The following is a 14,564-nucleotide window of genomic DNA, read 5'->3' on the forward strand; positions in this document are numbered from 1 at the left end:
AAAGAGAAAGAGAGAGAGAGAAAGAGAGAGAGAGAGAGAGAGAGAGAGAGAGAGAGAGAATAGAATGGCTCTTCCTAAACATATGCTAAGTGAATTAATGAAACAGTGGGCCTTTTGATGCATCTATTTTCTCTCTCAGTTTTGAAACTTGTATCTTTTCCAGAAAATAAATCATGAAATGCCCTTCCCTTCACCTAGAACATGTCTGTCCCTGCTGTCACCAAATACATCTGTATACAGATATAAAGGAACTTGTCCTATTTTGCTGACCACAATGTTTCTCCTTTCCCATAGTGTGGTTAGCTGTGTTTTCTTTATTTATTATTAATCAAGTCTTTAAATGTCACTATTGGTAAATGCAGGAAGAAGGATGTATTACTGACAGAAAACAAGACTAAGTCTTGAACGTGGAGAATTGAAGGAAATCCAGGCTCTATCTTTCTGATCTTTTTATACATCAGGCAATCAATGGGAATATCTTTTCACTAACCTGCAATTCTAACTACACGAGTCACTCATGATGGAGAATCATCAGAGATTAATTCTTTGTCTTGCATATATACATTGTAATTTAATAATAGCTATTCAACCACCACTGACCTGCTAATTAATTCATAGATTTTTTTTTTGTTTTGCCTTTATTCAGTTCCCCTGATAACTGAGTCACTTTAGAAATACTCATTTTCTGCTCAGACTCACCAACTAAATGCTACTAGGTTTCCGTAGAAATAAAACACTGAAATGTATTGACTCCAGGCCAACTTGTTCTCTTTCTCTTCCTCTCTTTTCTCTAGGTCAGCTGATGGTACTATGCAGACAGAATACTGAAAAGGGAGACTGATAGCAGGTAAATGAGTAGTTCGTGTCACAGGTGAGGGTGAAAAATGATACTACTTTGGTATAAGGAAACAAGTCGGTTCTGTTCTCTGAATTGACAATTTAACTGTCCTCCTGACTTCCCATCAGTGACTTGGAATCAGCCTGAAAATAGCTGGTTGGGACTTCATTCCAAGAAAAGTATTTTCTAAGAACACATGGGTGATTCTCATCTTCCACTGCCAAGCAATAAGTGATGTAAGTTTTTGGATAGGGACGCATTTGCATGTGGTGACTCAAACAGTACCTCCTAAAAATGCCAGTAATGAAGCGACCTGACATGCATCCTGCTCTTTGATTTGAAATATACTCAACTGAATCCACCACCTGATGGAAAATTTAAGTAGTGTTATCCTGTGCTGAGGTTAATTTACTGTGTTTCTGTAAAGGTTTCAGTTTGCCCCCAGTGCCCCACGAGCCAGCATGGAAAGAACTGGCCATTTTTTTTTTTTTCAGACAGGGATCATACTGAATGATGTTTTGCAATATACAAGGAGCAATCCGCACCAACTACTGTAATTTCTTCTGAAGTATCACTTAGATCTAAATTTATTTCCTAGCCAATGTTAGAGTGTAAAGGAACTGAGAGGTCACATGATACAGTTTGTTGACATCCGCTTACTACCCTAATGAGTGCTTGTAACACTGACAGGCCAAGTTTTTTCATCATTAACAAACAAACTAAAAAAAAACCATGGCTACCATGTAGTCTTTCTTCTAGGAATTGTTTTTGCACATGTTTATATTTCCTACCAGTTTTGTGAGTCAATCTAAAGCCACAGTCTGGAATAGCAATCTTGTTTGTATGGAAGCGCTGCAAGGTGGGAAAGATCTCTCTGTTTTACTTTCACCAGGAAAGCAGAAGATTGTTCTCTAAAATTAAATTGGGAAGGATTAAATGCCCCATGACCCCAGCTAGTGTAGTTGGTTTTCTAACAGGCAAAATATTCATTGAGTATTTCCCAAGGTGGTTAGAGTACGAAGCAATTCAAATAGAGTTTTGAAGCAAATTGATAAAAACTGCCCCATTTGGCAATGTATACTGCCTTAGACTTTGAGGTTGATCATTTTCAAATTTTTAATTATCCCCCCAAAGTTTTACTACAACTGGCCATCCCAACATAGAAAGATCAAAGTAAAAGATATGGTAACAGGGAAGAAAGGAGATAAATCTTTAAAAAGGGGAAACAGACAAAGAGATGGGGGGAGTTAAGAGGAAGGAGATAAAGTAGTTATTCACAAGTACTAACTCCACATAAGGAGTGCCATCATTACATACTGCAAATACGTATTAATAAAAAACAAAAATTAAAAAATAGTAAGGGCATCTACAGGCAATTCTGAGCAGAATATTCAGAAAAGTTTTGAACCTGATGGCAGAACACATTCCTAAAGTAAGCCTATATTTTCATGGATTCATTTTCTCCCTGAAACAGTAAATTGTAAAGGTGGAGCCAGACTCTTGGTTGAAGCTCTTACGTAAGAATTCAGCCGCGGTGCCAATGAGCAAGTTACTTACCCACTCTGGGGAAGCCAGTTTATAAGGTTGTTGAAAGGAAAAGTATTTGGTCTATTAAAACATTAAAGTAGAGTCTGGATTCAGGTGAAAACACAGGAGAATTATCTATTTTTGGTACCATTACTACTAGGATTTTTATTTCAAAGACACAGAAAATGCCTTGCAAAGTGTCAGTCATCAAAAGAAGTGAAAGATCTACAACTTGAAGCTTTTCTTGAGTCTTCACTCCTACCCCACCACCACCAAAAATTGTTCCTCACCACAACCAATCTGTCTGTACTGAAACAGCCAAGCACCTCGAGAAAATCACACGATGGAGACTTAGATGATAATACTGTGCAAGGGATTTAGTGAGTAAAAGAAAAAAAAAAGTCTCTTGCAGAAATAGCTATGACACTAAACACTGCTTCAGAGATACTTGATTTTATTCTCCATAGAAGCTTCAGATAAGTGATAGACAGGCCTCTGAACCTGCACTTGGGCTTTAAAACTGTCAGGATACAGTGCTTTGTATGAATATGAGCATCTTTCAGCAATTCAAGTGGAATAAATTTTCACTTATCCTGCCCTCTGACTGCCAATGGTCTGTGATCTGGGATGAAGATTTGATGTGGGGATGCCCTACTGCATGTTTCAGAAAACAAGCCCAAAGTAAGCAAATATATGATCAGATCACCATCAAAAAAAACTTCTTATGTTAATACAGACTAGAAGAGAAAAATGTGTGGTGACTACCAACTATTTTGTCCAACCAAATATATACCACTCATCATCTCTGTAATAAGGAGAATATAGTTATTAAGGAAGCTTCCCTGACAGAGCTTATTTTACATTGCTTCATCTAATTGCAGTCTTTTTATATTTCTTTTTTGCCACTGACTTATGAAAATATTGTCACAGGTGTGTTAGGAAATACACTGTGCACATGTTTTGTTTGTTTGTTTGTTTTTTAATCAAATCCCAGGAGTGTCACTAGGTTGGTCTTGTCTGGGTGTTTCTGTTTTCTTATTTATAAAAAGGACACCACTAGCTTCTCCCCATCTCTGGCGGCCTCCTCCCATCCTCCTGAAAGTTCAGCTGCATGTTTTGACATTTTCCTCCTTTCGGTGTATGCATTGCTGCACTAACCTGGTTCTCTCCGTTCATGAATTACTCTTTGCTCTTCCCCTCAGTACCTCCTGTTCTTCTTGACCTGCACTGTGAACCCTCTTGAGGGCATAATCACTGCTTCTTCGTAGCCCTTTACCACTCTCGCTGAAAGGGCTCAGAGCATTTCTGTGTTCAAATTTCATCCCTGAGCAAATAACCTCCAGATCTTTCTCCATCGGGACTGGCTTCCAGTGGAGACTCCAGTACCTACTGGATGGACACCTCTTCTTGGTAATTTAATATCACTTCTATTTCATTATATTTATTACTATTTCAACTCACTTCCCAATATCATTCCATTAGAGCCATCATTCCATTATAGTGGGCAAACTTTTCCAACCCCACTGGAGTTGAAATTTAAGAGAAATGTTTTTCCTCACTCTGGTATCTGAATTATTCATCATTTCCTTCCCCATATTTTCTTCGAACATACTACGTCTTCTGTTACTGGCCAAATCTAATTATCCTTATTTTCCCCTTATTACCTATCACAGCTGCCCCTCTCTCTGCATCATCTCCGTATTGCCTATACACATTTTTATTTTAAACCACGCACTTAAATAAGAATTTATAGCATTTCATTTTTGTTGTTCATATTCAAGTTCAAACCCTCATCCTGGTGTCTTAAGACCCCCTTAGGGTCTTGAAGTCATATTTACAAAGGTTCCAAGGGAAGACCTATTATTCTGTATTTGTTTTGCTCATTTGCCAACCCAATTCCTGCTGATGAGATTTTACTCAGCCCTTTCTTTCCCCAGCCAACTGGCCTGCATTTAATCCTTTTCTATAGAAGACTAATCTTTGTCATGGATTTGCTATCTCATCCTCCTATTAACTCACTCCTTTCTCTTTTTATGATTTTTTAGCAAATTTTAATATTGCTCTGTTAGAATAAAAGTATTTATGTTAGCTACTAATTTTATACATACTATTCTTACCGGAATTCATCACTCAAGATTGAGGCAAAGGCTTTGTATAATTTACTATTATCTGTACTGACTAACACTGAACTAGTTTTCTAAAAGAAAAATCTCCAGTTTTCTCACAGATTTTTATTCATAAAAGTATTTCTACAAAAGCTCTAGAGTTTTTAGGGCCCTTTTCTACTTAAATGTGTGTAATATAGAAGGAAAAAAAAGACAGGAGGGAAGGTTAGGCTGTAAGTGACAATACAAGAATCAAGTGTCACAGCTCAGGTCTTTTTATTTTTCTCATTGAGTTTATTGGTACTTTTTAAGTATACAGTGCAGTTACATTGATCACTGGGATCTTGTACCTTTGCATGTCAGATTTGGTTCTCATTTTTTCCCCACACCCCTGCCCTCCCCCTTCACTCCTTCCACCCTCCCTATTTACAAAGACTTTGCTTCCATTTTTTCCTTTTCTCATATTTTTTCTTGTCCCTTATTTCCTTTCCACTACCCTTCCCACTCAGATCTTAACTGTTAATGCTTTATCTTGAGGGACAGATGAAAACCATATCAAATTTTTAGTTAAGGACTTACACACTGTTAAGTAGCAAATTATTCATGACTATATCTTTGAAGCTGATTCTTTTTAAGATCAGAATTTTCTTGCCTATGTTTTTTGTTGTTGCTGTTGTTTAGTGTTTTTTTGTTTTGTTTTGTTTTTTTTGTTTTTTTTTTTGTTTTTTTTGTTTTTTTTGGTACGGGAATGGAACTTGGGCCCTTGCACTTTTGAGGCAGGTGCCTGAACCACTGAGCTAAACCCCCAACCCCTAAGCTGATTCTTTTTTAAAAAAATAAGTCCTTCGTACCTACCAAAGAACATATCCAGGATGGGTTCAATACATTTATCTCTTTAAATTAATTTAAGCCTTCATATCTAAATGAGCTATATACCAGGTTCTAAAGTAACTTGTTTGTACGACTAATATCAATTACCAGTGTATTTGGGAGAACTTACAGAGAATGAAAAAGGTCCTTAGCAATACTAGACCTAGGAAAATGTCTCTGAAGTCAAGATGGTAAAGTGGTAAACTTCCCCCACAGTTCACACCACAAAGATAGATAAGTTCTGGAAATTTTATAGCAATAAGCATTACATGGGAGATTTTTAGACATTTTCTTATTCATCTATTCAACAACTATCAATTAATGTGTCTCTATGTTGCTGGGTATGTGTTGGTGAAAAGAAAAGAGGTGTCCATCCTAATTGAGCTCACACTATTGTACGATAGACAATTTTAAGAAGAGAACAATCTATTTAGAAAATAAGGCCATAAGAACCAGTTGTCAATAGGGAAGTCAATAAAGTAACATCAAATCTCAGAATTAGGGCTCTCCAGTAATAAAGGCGGCAACTGTCACAAAGAGTCTCCTGTGCTACTGATTTTGGCAGACAATTTGACTTTGTCTACTATAATATCCTGAAAAATAAGATGGTAAGATGTGACCTTTGGTTCTAATTACACTTTAAAAAGATTCATTCCCATTCACCATTCAATAACTTGTCAAGTTTCCAGGTGACAGAGCTGAAAGAAATATCTAATATAACAGAAGACAGGGGTTAGACTTAAAATAATTTTGACAGGTTGGAAAGGCAGAAGACGAAAAGATGAACTTTAAATGAAGTAAATACAAATTCCAATATTTTCGAGTAGACAAAGTTTTTAAAAATAAGACAGAGAAACAATAACCATGAAGAATAAAATGATAAAAATAGATATAGTCAAAATTATAAAATATGGTCATCAAGATATTATGAAGGCAAAATTTAGACAGAAAGACTGAGGGAGAGTATTCATGTAGCCTATCTGACAGAGGATGCGTGACAAGGATAAAAATACCTGCATCTTAATAAAACCACTGCAAGTTACTTAGAACTGTGTCAGAAAATGGGCTAGAAGGTGATGTAGCCATCGTGAGATGGATAAAGAAGTGAAAAGAAGGCCCAGGGATTTGGCTCACTGGTGGTGACACCTGCCTCACAAGCACAAGGACCCATGTTTGATCCCTGGTTCCAAAAGAAAAAAAAAATGAAGCGAAAAGATAATTTGTCAAAATATTAATTATAAAATTTAGCTAATGAGTCTGTAGTGCTCACCGTAGTTTTTGCCTCAACTTTTCACTGTACTGGAAATTTTCTAATTAAAATCTTGGGGTGGGAATCATGTTATAATTGTGAATTTTGGGCCGGGGATTTAGCTCAGTGGTTCAGTGGCCTGCCTTGCAAGCACAAGGACCTGAGTTCCATCCCTGGTACAAAAAATAATAATAATAATTATGAATTTTTTCCTAGAATTTTACTTACCCTACCTACTAAAAATTTTAACTGCTAAAAGTGGGCAGATTATGTACTTATGTAAAAACATGCGTGTGTACATTGCAGGTATAATGATTACATATGGTGAATGTTTAATTTTTAAGCAAATTGTACAGTAAAAGATATATTGCCGATAATCCTCCTCAAATATTCTCCCTTACTTCACAGACAGGTATCCCACTGATCTTGTCGCTTTCCATAGTAGTTCTGGAGCCCTTTTTTAATGTGTGTCTTCATTTGCACTGACGTCACAGCCTTGATGTCCTAAATTGACTTAAAATGTTTACCTTTCTTGGATATTTTGACTTTGGGTTCTGTGAGCCAGATGACTCACAGAACCAGATCTGCCAACTAGGGTGGATGAAGACATTCTGTAATGTTTTGATGAGCCTACCTTTCCAAGGAGAGGTACTTGGCAGCAGCATTTACTCCATTTCTGATCACACATCCTAAAGACATTCAAGAAGGAGGTCTTCCGGAATTGCTTCAAAAGTGGCATAAACAATGAGATAAGTGTGTTTGAAGTGAGGGGAACATTTTGAGGAGCACGAATGGTAATGTGTCTCAACTGTAATAAACTTTTACGTAACACTAACCATATATTATGTCCATATCTTGAATAATGGAATGATAGACAACAAAAATTTAATAGTGATTTTCTCTCAATAGACAGAGTAGGAGGGAAAACAACTTTACATGTTTGCTCATTTGTATTTTCTGTTTGCCTTGCAGTGAATGTACATAATTATATTTTCAAGATAATTATCTTAAGTGTAAATGGCCTATATTTGGTCTTTTAAAAAAAGAGATTAAGAATGCCAGATTTACCTACGTTTTCACTAGAGTGATGACAGGAAAAACGTGCAAATATAAGAGGAGGAAGAATTGTTTGGCCATGGTGGCTTGCTTTTGGGAACAAAGCACACCAACATAAATGCAAAGGAGAAGTGTCATGGTCAAGGATGGGAAGTGAAATACGTAGGGAATGAAGGCTGCTCTACTACCTTCTCTTTCACCACAGTCCAGGCACGTAACACTCCTTTCATTTCGTTGAATGCTGCAACTTCCATACATTCCATCTTCACACATACTTTCCTCCTGCCTGCTATGTGCATATTCATCTCTCTGTTCTTATCAAGCTTTACTCCTCCTTTGATCTTGCCCACCAATAACTCATTGAACTAATTTAGGGCTCCCTGTCACGCTTGCTCTGAGTACATTACATTTTGCTACATTGACATTAATTCATTACTGCACACTTATCATGGGGAGGTCTGTCTCCATCAGTCCTCCCTGCTGGAAGGAATATGTCTACTCCCCATTGCAAATGGCTGTCCAGGAAAGGGCACCGTACAAGGGCTCCATACATAGGACTGCTATTCATTACTGCACACTTATCATGGGGAGGTCTGTCTCCATCAGTCCTCCCTGCTGGAAGGAATGTCTACTCCTCATTGCAAACGGCTGTCCAGGAAAGGGCACCGTACAAGGGCTCCATACATAGGACTGAATTCACGAAGTGAGTGGGATTTCAGATCTGTAGCATCCACAGCACGAGAATGATGTTTCGACCTATGGCACGCCACGGTATCAGGATGACAACGTACGGCAGGAATTTAAAGAACCATCCCTGCAGCTGAGAAGAAGAATGAGGTCCACTGAGGAAGTGCTAGCGAGAAGGGATGTGATGGTGAGGCGATTTCAGAATGAACGGGCCCCTCCAAAGGATGGCACAGAGAAAGAAAAAGGCCGATACAGAATAGCAAGCCTAACTTTTTGATCTTTTTAATATCTTTCTCTTTTTCCTCTTTCACCTTTTTCTGTGTCCATCTTTTTATCTTGGCTTTTCTTTGTACTAGAAACAAGATGTCAGCTTAACTAGCACCAAATTAACTATGCCTTTAAGATATAAGGTAATGATCCTCTCCACCACACGACTGCAGTTTCACATTTAGGCAGTTTTGACTTGGCTTCAAGCTTCTGTACTTTTCTGCATGGTTAGGAAAGCAAGGCAGCAACTGTAGGAGCAGATTCTGAGACAGTACTGTTCTAGCCCCAAGGAAATGCCAGAAACCCTCTGGGCCTCTTCTTTTCACAGCCAACAGAACCATTATTCTATTTAAGATTCATTAAGTATTTACTAAATGCTTTCTGTGTAACAAATACTGGGCTTAGTAATAAAGAACTCTGTGCTAATGGAACTCATGGGCTGATGGGGCCAGAAACAATAAATATGTAAACAAACAAATATTCAATGACCAACTTGAATGTGGCGTGAGAAGAAAGAGGTTGAGAATAGACAGCAAACCAGAGGAAATAAGCACAAGAGAGGTCCTGTAAGTGCCTGTGAGGAGATGTAACTGCAGGCTAAACCTTCGAAGGTGAGACAGAATCTGTTTGGGAGAAAGATAGAAAGTTCCAGGCAGAGGCAGCAGCCAGTGGCCGAAGATAACAGAGGATATTCAAGGACCTGAAGGCAGTTCAGAACAAGGCATTATCAAACTACAGTGGATGGTTATGGATGCATATGGAGGCCATGCTCTTAAGTGAAATATATAAGCCACATATGTGTAAATACCAAATAGTTTCTCTGTTATGAAAAACTAAAAGTGTATTAAATAAGATCCAAATGGTATAATTGACAATGTGAAATAGGAAGAAAAGCGCTAAAGGTGTAGGGGAAGTGGGAAGGGTAGGGGAAAGGAAAGAAGGGAAAAGAAAAAATATGAGAAAATGGAAAAAAGTTTTTGTAAATAGCAAAGAGAGGAGGGAGTGAAGGGAGAGCAGGGACAAGGGGAAAAATGAGAACCAAGACCTGTCATGTAAAGGTATAAGTTCCCAATGATGAATGTAACTGTTCTGTATACCTAAAAAATACCAATAATATAAATGAGAAAAAAAATAAATAGATGATTACAGTCAAAGACAAACTGCCATTCATTCCCCTCAAAAATACCACTTCCAATATTGTTCAGTTTTCCATTGTTCTTTCCATTTTCTGAAGCAGGTCTGGAAGTCCTCTTTCACAAAAGTCTTTATGAGGCTGGACAAAAAAAAAAAAAAAAAAATACAGTGCAGAGAATACTGAAGCTGCAAACCACCAAACAGAAAGGCAAGCTTGGCAAGATATTAAATTGTGTAGGCCACAACCTCTATTCACCAGACTTGGCCCTGGTCATGTGACTTCCAGCTCTCCCCAAGTCAAAAGGACAATGAAAGGCAAATGCTGTGAATCAGTTTGGGGCACTGAGGCAACAACACCAGCACAACTAAGACATCAAAGAGCTGCTTCAGAAAGGGACCAGACGGAAAGGATACATGTGTTCATAGCCAGGGGGATCTTCTGAGGGAGATTAAGGGCAAGATGTCTTTTACTGTAGTAGATTTTTTTAAATGTAGATATTCATTACAATTTTAGATCAGAAATTATAAGGCTGGAGGGGAGTAGAAGGGAAGAAAAGAAAGACTTGTGATGGAGTAGGAGCCTGCAGAGCTCCCTAGTTGTGGGTAGGACTGGGGGACATCAGAGAAATTTCTTTTTCTTTTTTTCGCTTTTATTAATTTCATTGGTACATTTAATATATACAGTTTAATGACATTCATTGTTGGAAATTTGTACCTTTACATGATCAATCTTGGTTCTTACTTTCTCCCCATTGCACTGCCTTCCCCTCAACTCCTCCCTCCCTCCCTATCTACAAAGACTTTGTTTCCATTATTTTTCTTTTTCTCATATTGATTCCATTCCCTTCTTTCCTTTCCACTACCCCTCCCATTTTCCCTTTCTCTTTGTCCCTTTTATTCCTACTTCACATTATCTATTATGCCTTTTAGTCCTTACACTTTTAGTTTCTCACGCTAGAGAAAGTTTTCAGTATCGACCCATGTGGGTCCTCTTTGTATTACTTCAGAGTAGTGCCTCAGTGTTGGTTTAAGCATAAATACTCCAGGGAACCTCAGAAACACTAATGGCAGATGCTTCCTGGGTTTTGCTGCTTGATTAATTTTTGCTTCCCTCCCTAAATATTTCTAAGCCAGGTGCAAGCTTTTCCTCACATGTTGACAAAGCTAGACTCTAAAATATAAATTAGAGAGTTGATCAACCAAGTCTTTAAAAGGAAAGAATGAAAGGAATTTGAGCCATGTCGTCATGACAAAAAAAGAAATAATAGATAAGCATTTAGTAGTTCTTTTAATTCAATATTAAATCATTTAAAGCCCCCCCTGCAATTGCTTCTGCTGATAACAGAATGAAAGGCAACAGACCCTCTGTGTGTGTGGGGGGGTCATGATTGTAAAATATGTTGGTTTTGACAAATTCCTACCAGATAAAGCTGTTAAATACTAGAGTGATCTCCCTAGGGCTTTTTCTTGAGGCCATCAGAAATTAGAAATTCATTTATCTGGGATAGTAATAGACTTGCCCTGTCTAAAGTCAAAAAAGATGGACTGGCTTTTCTTCTAAGATTCCTCTGAGATGAAAAGGCTAAGGGTCTCCAAGAGTCTCTCATAACTAACAAGTGGTGGAGAAAAGATTTGAATTTTGCAATTAGTGGGTACTCAATAGATGTTAACAGATTTTTGAAATTGAGAGTAAGATGAAAAATACAGCATTTCCTGGGAAAGTATTAGTTGTTAATATCTGAATAATGGTGAAAGTCTGATTTTTAACAACTGGCCTCTCACACAAGAAACATTTGAGATAACACTGTGAAATGTTCTTAGCAGCCATGTGGAAGGCAAATGGAAACTACTGTGTTTTGAAGAACATATCGCTAGTGAGAGATGTGGGCAGCAGAATCAGACAAAGCAGCAGCGAGCAAGAGGCAGCAGCAGAGGGAGAGGCCAGCCACCGCAAGGAAGCAATTGAATGTGAGGGGTAAGCACTGCCAAGCAGGATGGAAAAAGCCATGAAAGTAGAAGACAAGGTGGCAACAGCCCCCTTGCAAGAATCTGCCCACTGGCACAGGCAATAAATCGTCAGCCAAGCAGGAGATGGCTCAATGGAAAACATCTAAATCAGGTCAGGGCAGCCCACTGGCAGCATGATGAGCTAGTCAACGGAGTAGTGAGAGCAGATCCAAAGGCAGCATCAGTACATCCAGAGGAACACCAGAGGGGCACTATCTACAGCGTGGGTTTAACTGAAGCCCACCAACTGGCAAGGGCAATGTATTTGAGCAGAATAGGAGAACGGTAGGTAAAAGCCAGGAGATATGACTTGAGCTGTGCCAAATGAACAGAATGATCTCTGAGGAAATATCAGCTGCCTCCCAACCTGGAGGCCTCCAGTAGAGTGAGAGCTGCCTACATTCTGCCAAGTGTGTGGTGGGGCAAGGATCATGGCAGCAGGCATGTAAAATGCACAGAGGGAAGAACTAAGCTACTACAGAGAGAGCCGGCACATGCCACACGCATCCTGCTGCCCAAGACAAACCAGGGACTGAGGAGGTCTGCAGCAGAAGGTGGGAGTTAAGGTTCCAACTCTATTTCTACTGCTTGATGTAGGACCTTGAACTGCGTTCTGCTTCGCTCCTGGGAATTCATTCTTTCAGCTCCACCAGGAACTCCAAATTGCCTTTCCCAAACAATCCCAGCCTCGAGCTGAGCTAGGAGGTGTCCTACATACAGACAGACTTCCTTTATTTCACACCGAGCTTCCTGCTGCACGATCATCCTCTGAAATGCTGCTTTTGTCTTCCTCCCTGATGGTCATCTGTTCCTTTACCTGCTCTACAGCCTATGTTCTCACAGACTTCATCTGACAACCTGGACCACTCTTTATGTCCCACAGCCAGAACATCCTTTCCCAGAACTTACATCACTTCTATAAGCACAAAAAGCTCTAGGTTGTGGTTGTTCCAATTTGGCTCACTTACTGAATAAAAAAACCATCTGTGCCGTAGGCACAAGATATAATGTTTTTAAGATTCTCCACTTCAACTTCTACCAGGAAGCCTAAAACTAAAACTGAACATAAGTAACAGCACAGCAGGAAAAGTGAAATTGTTTCCTATTATGCATTTACCCTTTTAAGACTAGGGCATAGGTTATCTCTTCCTTTAAATTCATGATAATGTCAAAAGGATCATTATGATCTGATTAACTTTAGAACAGCACACAGCTGAGCTGAAACTATTCTTCATGGGTAAATGTTATACAAGATAAATAAAGAAGAGGACTTCCTGGAGTAATAGCAAGTTTACTTCTAAGGCACCGGAGGAAGAATTCTACAGAAGCAATTCTATAATTCTTCTTTCTCTCCCTCCATTTTCTGCTCTTCTCTCTCTCTCTCTCTCCTTTTTTTTAGTACTGGGGATTAAACTCACATCCTTGCTCTTCTCCTCTTCTCTTAAATTTTCTCTTTCTTCTTCCCTTTCTCCTCTGCTTCATAAGATTATTTTTTTCCGTTTAGGTTTGTGGCTAGAGAAGGAACATTTCTTTTTGTATCGATTGTACCATATTCCTTCTGCTATATTCTTCACTATGCTACAGCACTAGAACTAAAGGCTGATTAGGACTTTGGCAAAGCAACTCTCTGGGAAAAGTAGAAAAACTCTAGAACAGAAATGACATAAAATGTGGCCAGACTAATAAATACATCTTCATGTGGGAACATTGTTGTAAAATCTTACCAGTCAATTAATCCAAACCGAAGAGGACTAACTTCATGCTGTGTAAAATTATTGAACTAGCACGTCAGGATTTACTTTTTGGGCCACAACTAGATAGATAAGTCACTATGGATGAGAGGATCTAAAATTTAGATAAATATTATAGCCACAGTCATATGGATGAACTTTAGATATTAAGAACAGACAGGGGAGGTCCCATTGTGACTACAGGAATGGATTTTGAGGAGTTGGGAAGAATATAGCCTAGACAGAAAAGACATTTTTCTGTATTTGTAGTCTTTTTCTCTTACCCTCTACTTAGTTCACATGATCTGAAAAACCATCATGCAAGAGATAGAGTTCAGGACAGCATTCTTACGTTGCCCTTAGAAGTATCTGCGATTATGAAGAACATAAATCACTGTCAGGTTTTTTCATAGTAGTGCCAACAACAAATTAAAAATTGCAAGGCAGGAAACTGGGTTTATAAGTGATTTACTTTAAGAGGTTACTTCTTTTCATTACTAATATATACTAAAATGTTGTCATTCTCTACTCCATCTTTGTGTCAGTAAAACTTGCACAACTGTAGTCTCCTCTGATTGTAGACCAGGTCGGACTAGCCCCTTCTCTGACTTTCCTTTGTGAAAGCTCTGTCTTAGAAAATGCATCAGAGTAAACGATAATGACAGCACTTTCTTGATTATCGCTATCATCCAACATAAACTGTGAGGTGAGAGCGCAAGGAGGTTTCAGGCCAGGCCTTCTCTTCTGAGTTGACTCACAAGAGTCCATGGTGAGCGAAGCTTTGGCTGCTGAGATTACTAAGGAAGACAAAGATGGTGATGTGTTTCAAAGAAAAGGAGTGAAGAAATGCAAGAACTCTGAATGTGATAAGCCAAAGGAGATGATCTGTAAAGAAAACATAAAATGTATACATCAGGAAAAGAAAAACTTGAATAAATATTTTAATGTTAAATTTATTGAGACATCGTGAGATAAACACAGGTTACTTCTGGCTTTTACAATTACAAGGGATGCTTAAAGTGATGGCCATTTGCTTCCAGACATTTATTAGGATGGCAAACTGCTGAGGTGTTTATATATATATATATATATAT

Source organism: Fukomys damarensis, unplaced genomic scaffold (assembly GCF_012274545.1).
Source record: "Fukomys damarensis isolate Sample0158 unplaced genomic scaffold, DMR_v1.0_HiC HiC_scaffold_24, whole genome shotgun sequence".
Classification (NCBI taxonomy): domain Eukaryota; kingdom Metazoa; phylum Chordata; class Mammalia; order Rodentia; family Bathyergidae; genus Fukomys; species Fukomys damarensis.